The sequence below is a fragment of the Chrysochloris asiatica genome, unplaced genomic scaffold, assembly GCF_000296735.1.
Source record: "Chrysochloris asiatica unplaced genomic scaffold, ChrAsi1.0 scaffold00117, whole genome shotgun sequence".
Lineage (NCBI taxonomy): Eukaryota > Metazoa > Chordata > Mammalia > Afrosoricida > Chrysochloridae > Chrysochloris > Chrysochloris asiatica.
This window is the reverse complement of record NW_006408635.1, coordinates 10,458,845-10,475,294: the sequence shown is the minus strand read 5'-3', so window position 1 is coordinate 10,475,294 and position 16,450 is coordinate 10,458,845.

Genomic DNA, 16,450 nt, shown 5'->3' with positions numbered 1-16,450 from the left:
ATAAAAGTTTCCAAGTTGCATTTTAAATGAGAATAAAATATATTTGGATTTAATGCATTTGAAATGGCAAAGAAAATAGGGAGCAGGAGAAGGTTAAACAAAGAGGATTCGTGAGTAGTGGTTGTGTATGTTTGTGGTGGCTGAGGGGACGTCTGTTTTATTTCCGCCATGGAAAGGAGGAGCCAGAAAAAAAAAAAAAAGGACTTATTGCATCCAAGGGTTAGCATAGCGTTAGGGTATGTTTTAACCAACCTAGGAAAATCCCCGACTTTCTAAGCCTATTTTTGAAAGGAATACAGTTACCCTTACACTCCATGGAAGTAGCTTTCGTCTTTCCAGTGTGCTGAAATGCCTGGGGTGGAGGTGGGGTGGGGGGGTGAGGAAGGAGAGAGAGAGAGAGAGAGAAAACCAATACAAAACACCTACTTTTTCCACTGGATTCTGAGAACTGGATATACATTTTGCATTTCACCTATCATTATGTTTTACTTTCAAACAAACAAACATGTACACACACCAAAGTGATTTTCAAATTCTCCCCGTTACTAATAAAACATACTTGCTTTGGTTTTCATATATGCCCACATTTGACTCCTAAGAAGAATAATAAAATATAATAAAAATAAAAATAAAAGTACTTATACTAAAACAATGTGTTCTATATTCCTTCACTAAACAAACCAGATTGCACCCCATTACAATGTTATCTACAGTGAAATAAAAAGAGTTTTGTTGAAAATGTATCAAACAATAACAAAAAATCATCTTTTAGAATATTTTTTGGATCATTAGCTCTTAAGGTGGGTGCAATGGGTTTACAAGTTATCATTTGCTATGTATTTAGAGGGAACTTAAAGAAAGAATGATATAAACAGGAATTTTCTCTTAATTCTTAACAAACCTTCAGCTTGCTAAAATTTTTGCACCTTGAGGTGAAACTATGTTCATTGTCAGTTAAAATGACAATGTCACCTTCAAACATAGACTAGGCTGCTATACTTCCCAGAACCCATCAAAAAGCTTAACGTTTTATCAGTGCATCTTATAAGTTTATTGTGTGTTTGGTTTTGAAATCACATCTCGATCAACAAAAGTTACCAAAGCATGACCCTTTTGGGATTGAGATTTTGATATAGAACTAAAATATACATTTCCCCATTATCTTTGGGCAGATTTCTCAAGTGCTTTTTGGGGTATTAAGGTTTAAATTGCATCAACCAAATTCAAGGGTCCATCCTTCCACTATGGTGTTTTTGAGGAAGAAGCCGGTAGCAGGTGTAGGGAAGGGATGAACTTTGCAAGAATCCATTAGGGTGCATCTTCCTCTAGTCAGCATGTGTATTTTCAGGTGGGCAGGTAAGGCCTTTCTGAGAATAAGGATCTGGCCCTAAGGGGTCTTTTCTGCTAGACACATTTCTTCCATATACAGATAAGCTTCAGAAGGTCTCATCTTTAAAACAAATCCGATGATGGCACTGTCCCTCCACCAACTGCTCCAGTCACTGTGGACTTCCGAAAGTTGTGTCTCCTCATGCGTCCCCACTGCCAATTTCACAGCCTCGCTTTACCCACCTACCCTGGCTTTGTTCTTCTCTCTTCTCTGGCCAAGAGAGTCACCTGATTCAGGAGAAACTGCTAGCTGATGCCTCTCACAGCTCTCTATCATTTCAGACACAAAGGATGGAGCTGACATCTCCAGACATGGAATGTTGTGTTTCTATTAAATGCCATCGAGTTGGTTCCTGACTCATAGCAAGCCTGTACAGGGTTTCCGAGGAGTGGCTGATGAGTTCAAACCATCCACCTTGCCGTTCAAACCAATTTTCCAATCTAGTGCTTTATCCTACAGCACCACACCAGAAACCTGCTAGCCATGCCTTTGGGGATCTACAGGTCTCTTGGGTTCTCCATCTTGAATGAGTATCAGTATCTTTTCTTGCTATCTCCTCTCTCTTTTTCTTTCCTCAAGAATTTCTTGATTTCTGGATGCACACTCCTTTCTTGAAGACTGTGTGTGTTTTTCCATAAACACTTGTCATTCTGTATACACAGTGCCATACAATTGTGTTTACTCAGTGAATAATTCATTCCTCACAAAGTATTTGGATCATCCAGTAATGTCAGGAGGGTATGGGAAGAGGAGCTGACACATAATTGATACTTACCACGTATGAGGAAGAGAGCAAACAGAACCAAGAACCTAGCCTAAGTTTCAGAACCTAGTCTCTTGAGGACTTCGTCGTGAGACACCCTCATAGACGTAGGTCCCATTCAAACTGCTTCTTCTGAAACTGATCAATTGTTTTTGAGTGTCAAGCTCCAAGAGTGATTGGGTGGAAAATGAGACAGACTATTATTGCCCACTACATTCCTCTTCCTGTGATGTTTGCCAGTGCATTTTTTTCTTTCAGGGAAAAACAATACATATGTATATGTACATATAACTTGTTTTCTGTATTTAAGCCACAGCCTCAGCAGCATCTTGGTCAAGTCTTTGGTGTCTGATGGGAAATGGTGAAACCTATCAAGGGAAAGTGTCTGTTACAGTATCCGGGCATACCTGTCAGCACTAGAGTGCACAGACACCTCAGCCACATGACAGGACCCCGCAGAATTATCCCTGAAAGTAAGTGCCCCCGTGGACTAACTTCCCAGTCATAGTGTGAGTTATTATAGGAACCCAGGATTCTGGAAGGAAAACTGAGAGAGTCTCAGGAAAAATAAGTGAAACTCAAAGGCTTGTTTTTCTCTAGAAATGGGTCTCCAACTGTGCCTCACTAGACCAATAGTATCAGCATCACCAGGAATTTGTTAGAAATGCAGATTCTTGTCCCCACTTAGACCTACAATTCAAGTCCCTCTGTTTTGTTGAACCCTGTACTCAACAGACACTAAAGATTTAGAATCACCATTTTATAACATTTAAAATCAATTGCTGGGATCTATCCTTTTAGAAGGTAGGAACCGTGTATAATATACTCAAAGTTTATTCAATCTTAAACACAATATTCAACATATAGCAAAAGATGGATTTTGCTTGACTACGCAAAGTCCAGGAATAGATCCCAAACTTTCCACCCAAGACAAGCACTTGCACCCTAATTTTATGGTTTTCTATTTGGCTTTCTGCTCCTGTAAAGAGTTATAGCCTTGGAAACCCTATACAGGGTCGCTATGGGGCAGAACCGACTTGGTGGCACTTAACAACAACAACAACAACTCTACCTCAGCCTTCTTCTGGTCTCTGTTATTCAGACTGTGTAAACCTAGAGCATGAATTGAATATTCATGCCATATCACCATTAAGAAGCATGCATGTATCTTTTCTAATTATTTATGGAGACTTTTTGAAAAGCCCAAGTCACAAACATCATTTTTTTTTGTCAGGAATTTGGATGAAAATTACTGTCGAAATCCTGATGGATCAAATGCTCCATTGCGTTATACAACCAACAGTGAGGTGAGATGGGAATAGTGCAGTGTACCATCCTGTGAGACCACTGAGGCATCCACGGAGGCAACAGATAACAAAGAATACTGAGAGCTCTATTTGTCTGTTCCATTGTTGTCATCATAGTGTATCATCAATTTGTTCATTGTTTTGTTATGTAATAGTCTGAGAGTTGTAATTGTATGACTTGCATTATTCTACATTTGTTGTGATTTGTCTTGGGATTCAAAGTATGGTTCATTTTAGGATTGTGCCATGTGCTCTGAACAGAATGTGGTCCTGCTGAATTTGTATCCCTCTGGTCGTCTGTCATTGATGTCTAGTGCATCAAATCTGTTTTGGGATCAAATCTAAATTCAATGGGACATACTCAAGGACCTATTTTGTCTATCATCAACATGTTTTAGTCATCTTCAACCTGAACTTGCATATGAGCAATTGATGGTCTGTCTCACAGTTGACTCCTACCCTTGTTTTGGCTGATGATATTGGTTTTCTGTTGTCTGAATTACTTGAAGCATAGGAAATCCTTTATCCTTAGGTCACTTGACCTTAGTTGACATAAATGTATATTTTAAAATACCAACTCTGCATCTCTTTTCAAATTAAAATGAACACCATGTTATTTCAATAAAAGTTTGATACTCCAAATCGAAGTTTTCAATTTTCATTAACTTGGAGTCCTGGTGTGGTGCTGTGGGTTAAGGCACTGGACTACAGCATCGGTTTGAACTGCATGGTAAGTGGTTCAAGCTCACCAGCCACTCCTCAGAAACCCTATGCAGGGTCGATATAGGTCAGAACTGACTCGATGGCACTTAACAACATCAATAACAAGGAAACTACAAATAACCATTCAGGAGTCCCAACAATCTAAGAAGGGAAATAATCTTCTCAAATGAGGTCATCAAGACACAAAAAATTTGAGTGTGCCCATGTATTCGAAGGTCACCCATGTAATGAGAATTGTTTAAAGAAAATTTCAAAGATCGTCATTGAAATGAAGACACAAAATATTGAAATATTCTAAGAGAATAAAGAAACCGACTCAATGGCACTTAATAACAACAACAACAAGATAGGACCACAAACTTCTGAGAATATGTACTCTGAGACTCCCTGTTTGAGGACATGGTCTTGAGGAATTTCTGATTTCAGTTATGATAGTTGTAGAGAAATTAATCAAAATATGGTAATGCAACCAGTTGAAAGAGACAATAACATTGTGTTGGGCTAGAAAATTCTTAGTCTTTAGTGTGGGTATTGCTAGTGATAAGAAAAGACAATGGTATTTAAGAAATTTCTAGTGGGTTATCTCTCTCTCTCTATTTTTTTTTTTTTCCCTTTAGTTATTTAATATCTTTTTGCTTCATCCATTTTTGTTTCTTTCTACCTGTTTTGTCTTCTCTTCTCTGTCCAGAGGACTGCATGCATTGTAGGGGAGAAAACTATCAGGGCAAAATTTCCCAGACCATTTCTGGACTTGTTTGCCAGGCCTGGGACTCTCAGAGCCCACATGGTCATGATTACCTTCCTTCCAAGTAAGTGTCTTGGGGTAGTGGGGAAGAGGAAGATGTTTAAGAAGGTCCATCAGACACAAAGTTGCTATGTATATGTTCTAGTGTGGCTCAGAACTGAGCAACCTGAGACTTGAATTTCAGAGACTGTAAATGCAAAAGAACACTTGTATGCATTCATTTTACTCAAAATGCAGTCCATGCTCCATGCACGGAACAATATCTGCATCACCTGAGAGCCTGTTAGAGTTGCAGAGTTTTAGTCCCACCCCACTGGATCTACATCAGCAGCTGAACAGGTTCCTCAGTGACCATATGCATATTTAAATTTGAGACTTAGAGATAACATCACTTGTGTAATTTCCAAATATTTCTGGATTCTTAAAACTGTGGTCTGTGAGTGGCCTTCTTTGGATGTATATGTATCTTGTTACATTTTTCATATAAAGGAATAAGTTTTCCTGCACTAGAAAGTAGAGATAGTTCCTAGAGTAGAATTTCCTATATATTCCGTTTTTCTGTCACTGTCCTGGAAACCGGCCCCATTCTACTGCTGCTTCTGGTCTTTCTCTTCATTCTCCAGTGAACATAATGGGGCATCTAAGAGACGTAGACATGAGTCTAAGCCACTGTTTTCAATGTGGAAACGGTTTTGTTAGCTCCCAACCTAAATATATAGCTTGACACAGAGAGAAACACAGCAAGGCTCAATGTCCCAAACTAGGTTAATTGCTTCCAGAAAGATAGAAGAGGCCTGGTAAGACTTCTGTGGATGCTCTATTCACCCTTACAAAGAACTTTAGTCTCAGAGAGGGATCTGAGTCCATCCCACAGGCCCCACACATGATGTGCCTAATGGTCTCACCCGCTGGGTCACTATGGAGGAGGGTTGAGGGAGGCTCAGCCCATACTCTTGGGTCTGTAGCTCGGAGCACGGTGCACTCTTCTTAATTCCTGCGGGTTCAAATACTAGTAGCAGAGAACAAGAAGGACCAGTGTTAGTCTATGAAGATTCCAACTCCTTCACTCTCCTGTGAGCTTGCTGATAGATGATCTTTCATAAGTTTTAGAGATTGCTCTTTTGCAGAGGAATTTTCAGAATTTGTGTACATTCACTTTCAAGGTGGTGAAAGTGATGCTGCTCCTGGGTCTGCTTAGTGTTCTTTGAATATATAAACTGAGAAAGCAAGCCCCCCTTTCCCCTCTTCTTTTACTAGGTAGCCATCTCTGTAAAGGCAGCCCAGTGTCCTGCTCAGGTGCATGCCTGTACCTGACACACAGCAGGTGCTCAATGTTGCTGCTACTGAGAAAAGTCTCATCATTGAAGGTGGATGCTAGGTGCTATTAAATCCTTCTCACCCATTCAGGTTTCCCAGCAAAGACTTGAAGATGAATTACTGCCGTAACACTAGCGGGGAACCCCAACCATGGTGCTACACCACAGATCCCAATAAGCGCTGGGAGTACTGCAACATCCCCTGCTGCAGTGAGTATGGCTCATCCCCAGCAGTCCAGGGGCCTGATTTTTATGCTCTGAGATCAAGAAGAAAACTTCAGTACCCAAAAGCTGTGCTGCTCCTTTGAATCCCCACACAGGGTCACTCTGAGTTGGAAGCAACTCAATGGTACCTCACAACAACAATGCCACGAAGGAGCTCAGGCAGTCAATGGTTTAGTGCGTGGGCTGTAGCAGAAAGTTTGTGGTTAGAACCAACCAGCCACTCCCCTACAGTAAAGCCCTGGCACTCTACTCCTGTAAAAATTGTTGTTGCTGTTATTAGGTGTCAGTGAATTGCTTCCAACTCAAAGTGCCCTCTGAACAACAGAATGAAACAATGCCAGGTGCTGCACCATGGTCACATCAGTGTCATGTTGGAGCTCATTGTTGCAGCCTCTGTGTCAATCCATCTTGTTGAGGGCCTTCGTCTTTTTCTCTGATGCTCTACTTCACCAAGCATGATGTCCTTCTCCGGGGAACTGGTCATTCCTGACAACATGTATGAAGGGTTGAGACAAAGTCTGACCATCCTTGCTCCTAAGGAACATTTAGTCTGTACTTCTTCCAAGACAAATGTGTTAATTTTTCTGGTAATCCATGGTATATTCAATATTTTTTGGCAATACTATTATTCAAAGGCATCCATTCTTCTTTGGTCTTCCTTACTTTTTGTCCATGAATATTTCTGCCTGAAAAACCCTATGGAGCAATTCTACTCTGTCTTATAGAACTGCTGTGTATTGGAGTTGCCTTGACAACACACATCAACCACAACACTGTGCCTGAAAGTCCTGTAGGATACTTCCCCTTTTATAGAAATTATTATGACAGATGGATGGTAACCAAAATGTTGGAGATAGGCCTTGGAAGAAACGCTCGGCAATAGACTTTTATAAAAGCATTCATTGAGAACCCTATGGAACACAGCTTTACTATGACACATACCATGTCACTGTGGGTCAAAGTTGACTTGAGGGCAACTGGCTTAATTGATAACTGCAGACAGTTGGTCAGAACATGTATTTATTATGTTTTTATTTTGCTTTTTCCTATCAGAGACTTCTGACTTAGGGATCCTACTAAATGTCTGATCTCAGAATGCAACACTAGTGCTCAGGGAGTCAAGAGCCATGAGCAGAACGTGGGATCCTAACCAGAGAAGCATCGACACTAGAGAAGGAAGCAGATGTGATGGCATGGAGAGATAGAGCAGTTGCAGATTATAGACTCATGGAAAGAAGAATTCTTTGTTCCAGTGGATGGGAGGCTGGTTAGCAAAATGTGTGCTTTGGTTGTTTAAATGATTGTATATTCCTGTGTGTTTTGTGTACATCAAAAAATCCATAAAAACTAATAAAAAAAAGTGGGAATGGAGGCAAATACTGTTAACCATTTGTGGGTGGAGGATATTGTAATCCTTGCAATTAAACAAGATATGATAAGTTGATTGCAAAACTGATGCTCTGCCAAGTGAACTATCACTCAATTCACAATAAAAGCTTTTTTTAAAAAAGAGTTATTCACATCAAGGAAATGGCTCACACAGTTGTAAATGTGATCAGTTCTAAGTATTGGGTTAGATACCAGACTGGAAGTTTCTGACTCACGTAGATGCAGGGCTGATGAACCAAGACTGCAGGTCAGATGGCAGGCAGGCAGGCAGATAGGCAGGGCCAGCAGGTAAGAAGGCAGGCTGCTGGCAACTTGCTCAAGTCCAAAGAACTAGAGACTGGAGGATCAAGCAAGCCTTCCCTGAATGTCCAATATATTGAGGAAGATTCTTTTCAATTGATTGACTGCTCATGGCAGATCTCATCATAGAGGTGATTTCATTATATTAAATCTCATCATGGAGAATCATCACTACATCTCAACTACCAAACTCAGTTCCAACTCACAGCAACCCTATGTACTACAGCACAAAACCCAGCTTAGTCCTGTGACCTCATCATAATCATTGCTGTCCACTGAGCCCATTCTTGCAGCCACTGTATCCATCCATCTCATTGAGGGTCTTCCTCTTTGTCACTGGCCCTCTACTTTAGCAAGCATGATGTCCTTCTCCAGCGACTGGTCCTTCCTGATAACACGACCAAAGAACTTGAGACAAAGTCCTCACTTTCTTGCTTCTAAAGCAGCATTCCATCTGGTCTTCTTCCAGACAGATTTATTTGTTCTCCTGGCAGCCCATGGTATATGTCCAGTATTCTTTGACAATACCTGATATTAATTAATATAGCCTCTTTTGTTTATATGATTATGTTTCCCCCAGCCTTTTAACTCATGTAATTAGACAATTTTCACTTAATATAACAATTGATATTATTATTTTTAAGTGCTCTCAAGTTCATTCTGACTCATAGCCACCCTCTATAGGACTTCCAAGAACCTCTGACCTTGTGGTTCAAACTGGCCTTGCCATCCAGTGTATTATTCTGCAATGCCACACCAGTTGGTTTAAAATCTACCATCTCATTAATTTCGCTTTGCTCTCTATGAACTTTATCCCTTTTCCCATAATTTTTTATGTGTGTCACGTGAATTGAGTATTTTTAAGGTAATATTTAATCTCAACTATGTGGAGTCCAGGTATAGTACTGAAGGATAAGCACTCAACTGCAAGATCAGTTTGAACTTCCTGGTCAGTACTTCAAACTCACTAGCCATTTGTCAGAAACCCTATACAGGATTGTTATGAGTCAGAACCGACTTGATAGCATTGAACAACAGTTCAATGTTGGCATTATTAAATTTATTTTTAATATTTTTAGTAATTTCTCTAATGTTTAAAAAATCGATCTGTAACTTATATAGCCTAACTTCAAATACTATTACTCTGCACCATAGATAGTATAAGAATCTTACAACAGTATATTTCAATTTCCTCCCTCCCAAATGTTGTGCTTCTTGTTATGTGCTGCAAGTCAGTTCTGACTCATAGCAACCCAGTATAAGGTTTCCAAAAGTGTCTGGCGGATTTGAACTGCTGACCTTCCAGATAGCAAGATTAGCAGTTCAGTTGTGGTGCTGTATGATAAACACTGAACACAAGGTCAAACCCACCAAGTGCTTCTTGGAAACCATATACAGTGTCATTAAGAGTCGGAACTCACTTGAGGGCATGTAACCACAACAAAGATTGTGCCATTGTTCTCAGATAATTTCCTTCCATTATGTTAGAAATCTCACGAGAAAAACGTGACATCAGGATTGGAGGAAGACTCATAAAAAACCTGAGATATGCAGATGATACAACCTTGGTTGCTGAAAGTGAAGAGGACTTAAAACGCTTACTGATGTAGATCAAAGCGCACAGCCTTCGGTATGGATTATATCTCAATGTAAAGAAAACAAAAATCCTCGCCACTGGACCAATAAACAACATCCTTATCAATGGAGAAAAGATTGAAATTGTCAAGGACTTCGTTCTTCTTGGATCAACTATGAACACTCACAGAAGCAGTAGTCAAGAAATCAAATGACATATTGCATTAGGCAAATCTGCTGCACAAGCCCTTTTTAAAGTGTTGAAGAGCAAAGATGTCAGCTTGAGGACTGAGGTGTGCCTGACCCAAGCCATTGTATTTTCAATAACCTCATATGCATGCGAAAGCTGGACAGTGGGTAAGGAAGATCGTAGAAGAATTGATTTTGAGTTATGTTGTTGGAGGAGAATATTGAAAGTGCCATGGGTTGCCAAAAGAACCAACAGATCTATGTGGGAAGAAGTGCAGCCAGAGTGCTCCCTGGAGGCCAAGATGGTCAAACTTCATCTCTCATACTTTGGACATATTGTCAGGAGGGAACAGTCACTGGAGAAGGATATCATGTTTGTTAAGGTGGAGGGTCAGAGAAAAAGAGGAAAACCCCCAACGAGATAGATTGGCCAAGTGGCAGCATTGATAGACTCAAGTGTGGCAACGGGAGTGAGGTTGGCCCAGGATCGGGCAGTGTTTCGTTCTGCTGTGCATAGGGTCGCTATGAGTCAGTACCAACTCAATGTCACCTAACAACAACAATAGATAAAAATATCTTTTACATTTACTTTTATTTCTACCACTTCTGGTGTTCTTCATTTTCTTTGTGTAGATCCAAATTTTCATCCAAAGAGTAGTGCCATGTTCTTTCTTGAAAGAACTCTTTGAACAGTACAAGTTGGCCAGTGAGGATGAGGATGTTTTTCAATTTTTGTATTTTCTAAAACACCTTTATTGTGATTCTTCTGTTTTAAATAAAATGATTTTGTTGGGTATAGAATTCTGGTTGGCAGGGTTGATAGTTTCTTAGCTCACCACTTTAAAGATGTCGTAAATCCCAGGGAATACTGTACTGTTCATATCATACACGACATGTTTCACTGGTCCAGCCAATATTCAAGTTGACTTCTATTTCTTGGTTATCTATGACACCATACTGGCATCTGAAGACTCTGGAAAACTTCCCAAATGCATATGTCTTTGATTTTAATCATAAGAGAAACATCAGTAAGCTGAAATTTCTGTTAGGAGAGCTCTTCTTCAAGCTCCCTTATTAGTACCAAGCTTTTATTGGCTCCATAATGTAAGACTAGATGTGTCAGGAACCTTGCTTTTGAGCAAAGTAACTGAGAGATGAGAACTTAGAGCAGAGGTGGTTGGAGTAGGTGGGGGTGGTAAGTTCACGCTGGTGGAAAACTAAGGAGAAAACAGTAGCTAAGAGCTTAGAAACGGTACCATTCCCCAACCCCAGCTAACCATCAGAGCAATTTTTCAACTATGGAATTTTATCATTCTAATCTCCAACTATTGAAGTGAAGTTCGTGTTTGCCGTATGTGTTCATGAGTCATGAGTGTGTGTGTATGTGATATCTGACCTATACATATATGCTGGATCTGAGCTCTGTTATTCTGAAGAAATAATTTTCCCAGGATATGAAGAACCAAAGCAAGGAGGCAGGTGAGAGTCAGGAAGTGTGAAGATATTGATATCTAAGATGGGCAGGTAGATGGACCAAAGACAATGTCTGACTAGACAAACCTTTCTGTCATAAGTAACTATAATATACATGGAGAAGTGTTTTCAGAAGACAGACAATAGGTAGTACAAAGGAACATCTTTTGGAGAGGGAGACAAATGAGGTCACCCACATAATGATCTGGACTTTCTTCCTGGAGAAACTCTTCTTGGCTGTAGCACAAGGAGGTACAGTAGAGTGGACTACTGCCATCTTGCTAAGCTGGGCAGACGGAGACTGGAGTCTAGGATGAATGAAGAAACTGTGATTTGCTAGGCAGGGTGATAATGAAGTTGCATGCAGAGAATGGTCTCATAAATCTGCATAGACGTTCTCTTTAAGGTTCTTGTCAATTACTGAAGAAAGAACAAAATCTTCTCAACCACCAAATCTTATGACTAGAATAACAAAACATCCCCACCACTTTAGTTGGAGTCCTGGTGTGGCACTGAAAAACAATCACTGAACTGTTAACCACAAGGTCAGTTGTTTAAATCTAGCAGCCACTCCCCAGAAACCTTACACATGGTTGTTATGAACAGCATTTCACAAGGAAAATTAGATGAGGATGTTTCAAAAAGCATCTGGAAATATCCCACTATCTTTGCATTACACTTGTGCAGGAACTTTTTGAAGCATTCCTATGGGCATGGCAATAGCCAAATCCACTGCCATGGAGTCCATTCCAACTCAAAGCCACCCTATAAGGTGTTCTGGTAGTGTAGTGGTTACAAGTCGGACTGCTGACCTCAAGGTCTGCAGTTTGAAACTACCAGCCGTTACGTGGGAGAAAGATGAGGCTTTCTGTTCTCGTAAAGGTTTACAGCCTTACAGTCCCTGTGCTGGGTTGTTATGGGTCGGAACTGACTCCACAGCATACCACCACCGCCATTGTAGCCCTCTAGGAAAGAGTAGAACTGCTCTATAGGGTTTCCAAGATGATAAATCTTTGTCAGAGCAGGCAGCCTCATCTTTCTCCTGGGAACTGTCTGGTGAGTTTGAACTTTTAGCTTTGTGGTTAACAGTCCAAATGCTAACCCACTGTGACGATAAGCACATGAAACACTTCTCAATATGTTTAGTCATCAAGGAAAAAAGAATGAGACAAAGAGACAAGAATGAAACAATGAGACAGCACTACACACCCATAGGAAATGTTTCCTGCTAAAATGACAGACCACAGTAAGTGGTATCAAATACATGGAACAACCACTTTGGAAATCAGTCTAATGTTTTCTTATGAAATTACAAATCTGCAATTCTAGATTTGCATATTCGGTCAAAGGAAATGAAAATATACATCCACAAAAAGATCGAAACAGTCTCATCTTCTCCCATAGAGAGACTTGTGGGTATCAGCCACCAACCTTTGGGTTAGCAGCCCCGCTACACTGCAGTTGCTTGGAAATACCCTGACTGAGCCGTTCAAGTGGTGGGCCTGGTTGGAGACCATATCACTTACCTACAGAGGTCACACAGTGGTTGGTTCCCATCACTGGGGCAACACTCTTGTGGTTCCTAAGAGCTCCCACTCCCCTCAAGTCAGTTCCGAGTCATCATGACCCAGTAGAACAGAACAGAATTGTCCCGTAGGATTTCCTAGGCTGTAAGGAAATGTAGGGTAAGCACTGGGCTGCCAAACATGAGGTCATCAGTTCAAACACATCAGCCACTCCTCAGAAACTCTGTATAGAGTCACCATGAGTTGGTACTGACTTGATAGCACTTAACAATAACAATAGAGCCCTGGTGTGGTGCTATAGGATACACAGTTGACCATCAAGGCCAGCAGTTCAAACTCATCAGCCACTCCTTGAAAACCCTATACAGTGCCACCATGAGTCGGAACCAACTCGATGCCACTTAACAACTACAACAACAATCTTCATAGGAACAGACTGGTAAATCTTTCTCCTTTAGAACTGCTGAATTTGAATTTGAATTGTTAACCTTCTGGTTAGCAGATAAGCACTTAACTATGGTGTCATCAGTACTCCGTATTAAAATGAAGAACCCAAACCAAACCCATTGTCATGGAGTTGGTTCCAACTCATAGCAACCCTATGGCAGCATTTCAGCAGAAATTTTGCTCAGGGTTTCAATAGAATTGTATGATTTTTATAAGAATATCTATGTAGTTAGTTATCATAACAAGAATATTTCTTATAAGCCCAAGTTGTTGTTAGTTGCTGCCAACCTGGTACCCACTTACAGTGACCCCATGCACAGTAGAGCAAAACATTCCTCAGTCCTGTGGCATCCTCACAACTGTTGTTACATTTGAGTCCATTGCTGCTGCCACTGTGTTAATCAATCTCATTGGGTCTTCCTCTTTTTCAGTGACCCTCTACTAAACAAGCATGATGTCCTTCTTGAGGGATTGGCCTCTCCTGAAGTCCTCAGCTGCTTTCTCTCTCTCCGTGGCTTCATTTCTGCCTCCATCTCTGGTGTCACTGCTTCTCTGGATAGGGTCCCACATTTTTTTCATGCTTTTCTCCCTTGATGGTCCTAGGGTTCTCTGTTTCTGGACTGTAAGATTAACTACTCCCCTATTTTTGTTACAAAACTTCTATGTTTACAGTTGTGACAGTGGCAATTAGTGATAACAATTATTCACTATTGAATCATAAGAATCTTTTCCCAATTTCTTTTCACCAGATCCATGTAGACAAGATGAAAACTATTCAGTGGGGCCTCTACCTTCCCCTGCACACTCTTAAACTGAGCTCCCTCTTGAAAACTTGTAAGCCAGTCACTTTGTGTCTTTATAGATCCTTTCCCCCCATTTTAGGTAGCTGAATACTAAGTTGCCTGTCCTTATCAACCCTGTATACAGAGGGGTTAGAATTGATACTTTATGTGAAGACTCCTTTGCTCTCAGTTGGTATTTTGCGCTACTACATCCAAAAGTATAGATCAGTTCATCAAACCGTAGGGATCTATACTTGTTTCCTTTATCAAAAAATTAAAAAAAAAAATCTGACTTTAGTCAAGTTCTGATCATCAAGTCACTGAGGCTAAGGCAAAAAGGTACTATCTGCAAGTTTGTGTGTTCTTGTGCATCTCCTTTCACTTCATATCAGCTGTATGCTTCACTCTCAGTTCTAGCCCTCCATGGCTATGTCCTTGTCCATGAGCTCATGAGTCCCTAGGTCTCACCACATTTAGAACCGATCAGTCCTTCCTTTTTTCTCTCTCTCTCTCTCATTTCCATGTCAATAGGAGTCTGTGGAATGTGGTTGAACTCAGCCCATACCTTCATTGCTGCCTTTCTCCCTCTTCAATAGACCAACATGGTCACCAGCAAGATTACATGACTACTCATTTTCTCCCTTTGAGTTTCAGTCAGGGGAGGTGGGGGAGGGTTGTCCTGAAGGGACTTGATTACTTGTTTTAATGGATTGTTGGATCCCTGGTGAACAGTTTGCTTGTTCTTGTAGTAGCCAATCAGGCTGCCATTTTTGTTTTGGATTTTTCCTGCTGATCTTCCTTTCAAGACAGAAGTATCTTGTTGCTCTAGCTGCTCCAGGCTGGTTTGCTTTTCCTTTCTAGTAGGAATGTCGCACCTCAGAAGGTTTTGGATGGGACTCAGGATTCCACCTAAGGTCCTATACACTACAAAGGCTCCACAAGAAGACTATTTCCCTAGGCATGTTCTAGAACCCCTTTTAGGTATTCCAATCAGTTATATGTTGAAGACAGTCTTACAAACTTTCTGTAATCATATTCCCTGATATTACTTTCTATCCCACTCAAGTGTCTATTTTACAATAGTAGGCAAGGGAAACCAATATACATAAGACAGTCAAGTAAGAATTATGGCTATACTTTTTGCAAAACAAATTTGCTTCTTCTTATGACTGTCCATAGTCCTTTCAGTAATTTTCACCGATACTATAGATGCATCGATTCTTCTATGGTGAGACTTTGTCTCTTGTACTTTGGACATGTTGTTAGGAGGCACCAATCTCTGGAGAAAGACAACATGCTTGGTAAAGTAGATGGTCAATAAAAAAGAGGAAGACTCCCATGAGATGGATTGATACAATGGCAGTAACAATGGATTCAAACATAACAACAATTGTCAGGATAGCTCAGAATCATGCATAAGGTTGCTATGATTGGGCACTTACGCGACAGCACATAACAACAACAACAACATGCTGTGATTCATATGGATAATAAACGTTATGGTCTGGTACCAGAGACTGCCTGTGAGGGTTGACACCACTGGGTGACACCAACCCTAATGATGCCACTGCCTTATAGGGGTTCCAGTGCTGAATTCTTTATGAAATCTGACTGCTGTATCTTTCTTCTTCTGAACTTCTAATGGATTTGAGCAGCCCACCTTTTGGTTAGCACCTGAGAGCTTTCACCACCACACGATCAGGCCTCCTTAAGAGTAACAGCCAGAAGAACTGTGCCACACCCTACCTGTCAATGACTCTTCATGACCATGAAGTTAAAAATCTATAATATTTATCAAGGTAAACAATCTCTTCCCATTCCCAGATGCAGTCTAATTTTTCATTCCTACCTCCTCCCCAATGGTCTCTCGCTCTCTATGCACCTCCATTCTGGTGAATAGAGGGGATGCCTGAGTGAATGGACATCCACCCCTACCCCTGGAGGGTTCTACTACATATGCACACAGATCTCGAAATTTAAAGTGACAGTTTCCTCTTAAAACCAAATGGCCACCACTTGTCTGTCAGGTTGTCTTACTGTGGTGGCTTGTGAGATGCTGTGATTCTGGAAGCTATACCACCAGTATTTTAAATACTAGCAGGGTCACCCATGGTGGACAGGTTTCAGATGAGCTTCCAGACAAAGACAGACTAGGAAGAAAGAGTGACAAATTACTTCCTAATATTTAGTCACTGAAAACCTTATGAACAGCAGAGAAACACTGTCAGATATAGTGCCAGAAAATGAGCCCCTCAGGTTGGAAGGCACTCAAAATGCGACCGGCGAAGAGCTGCCTCCTT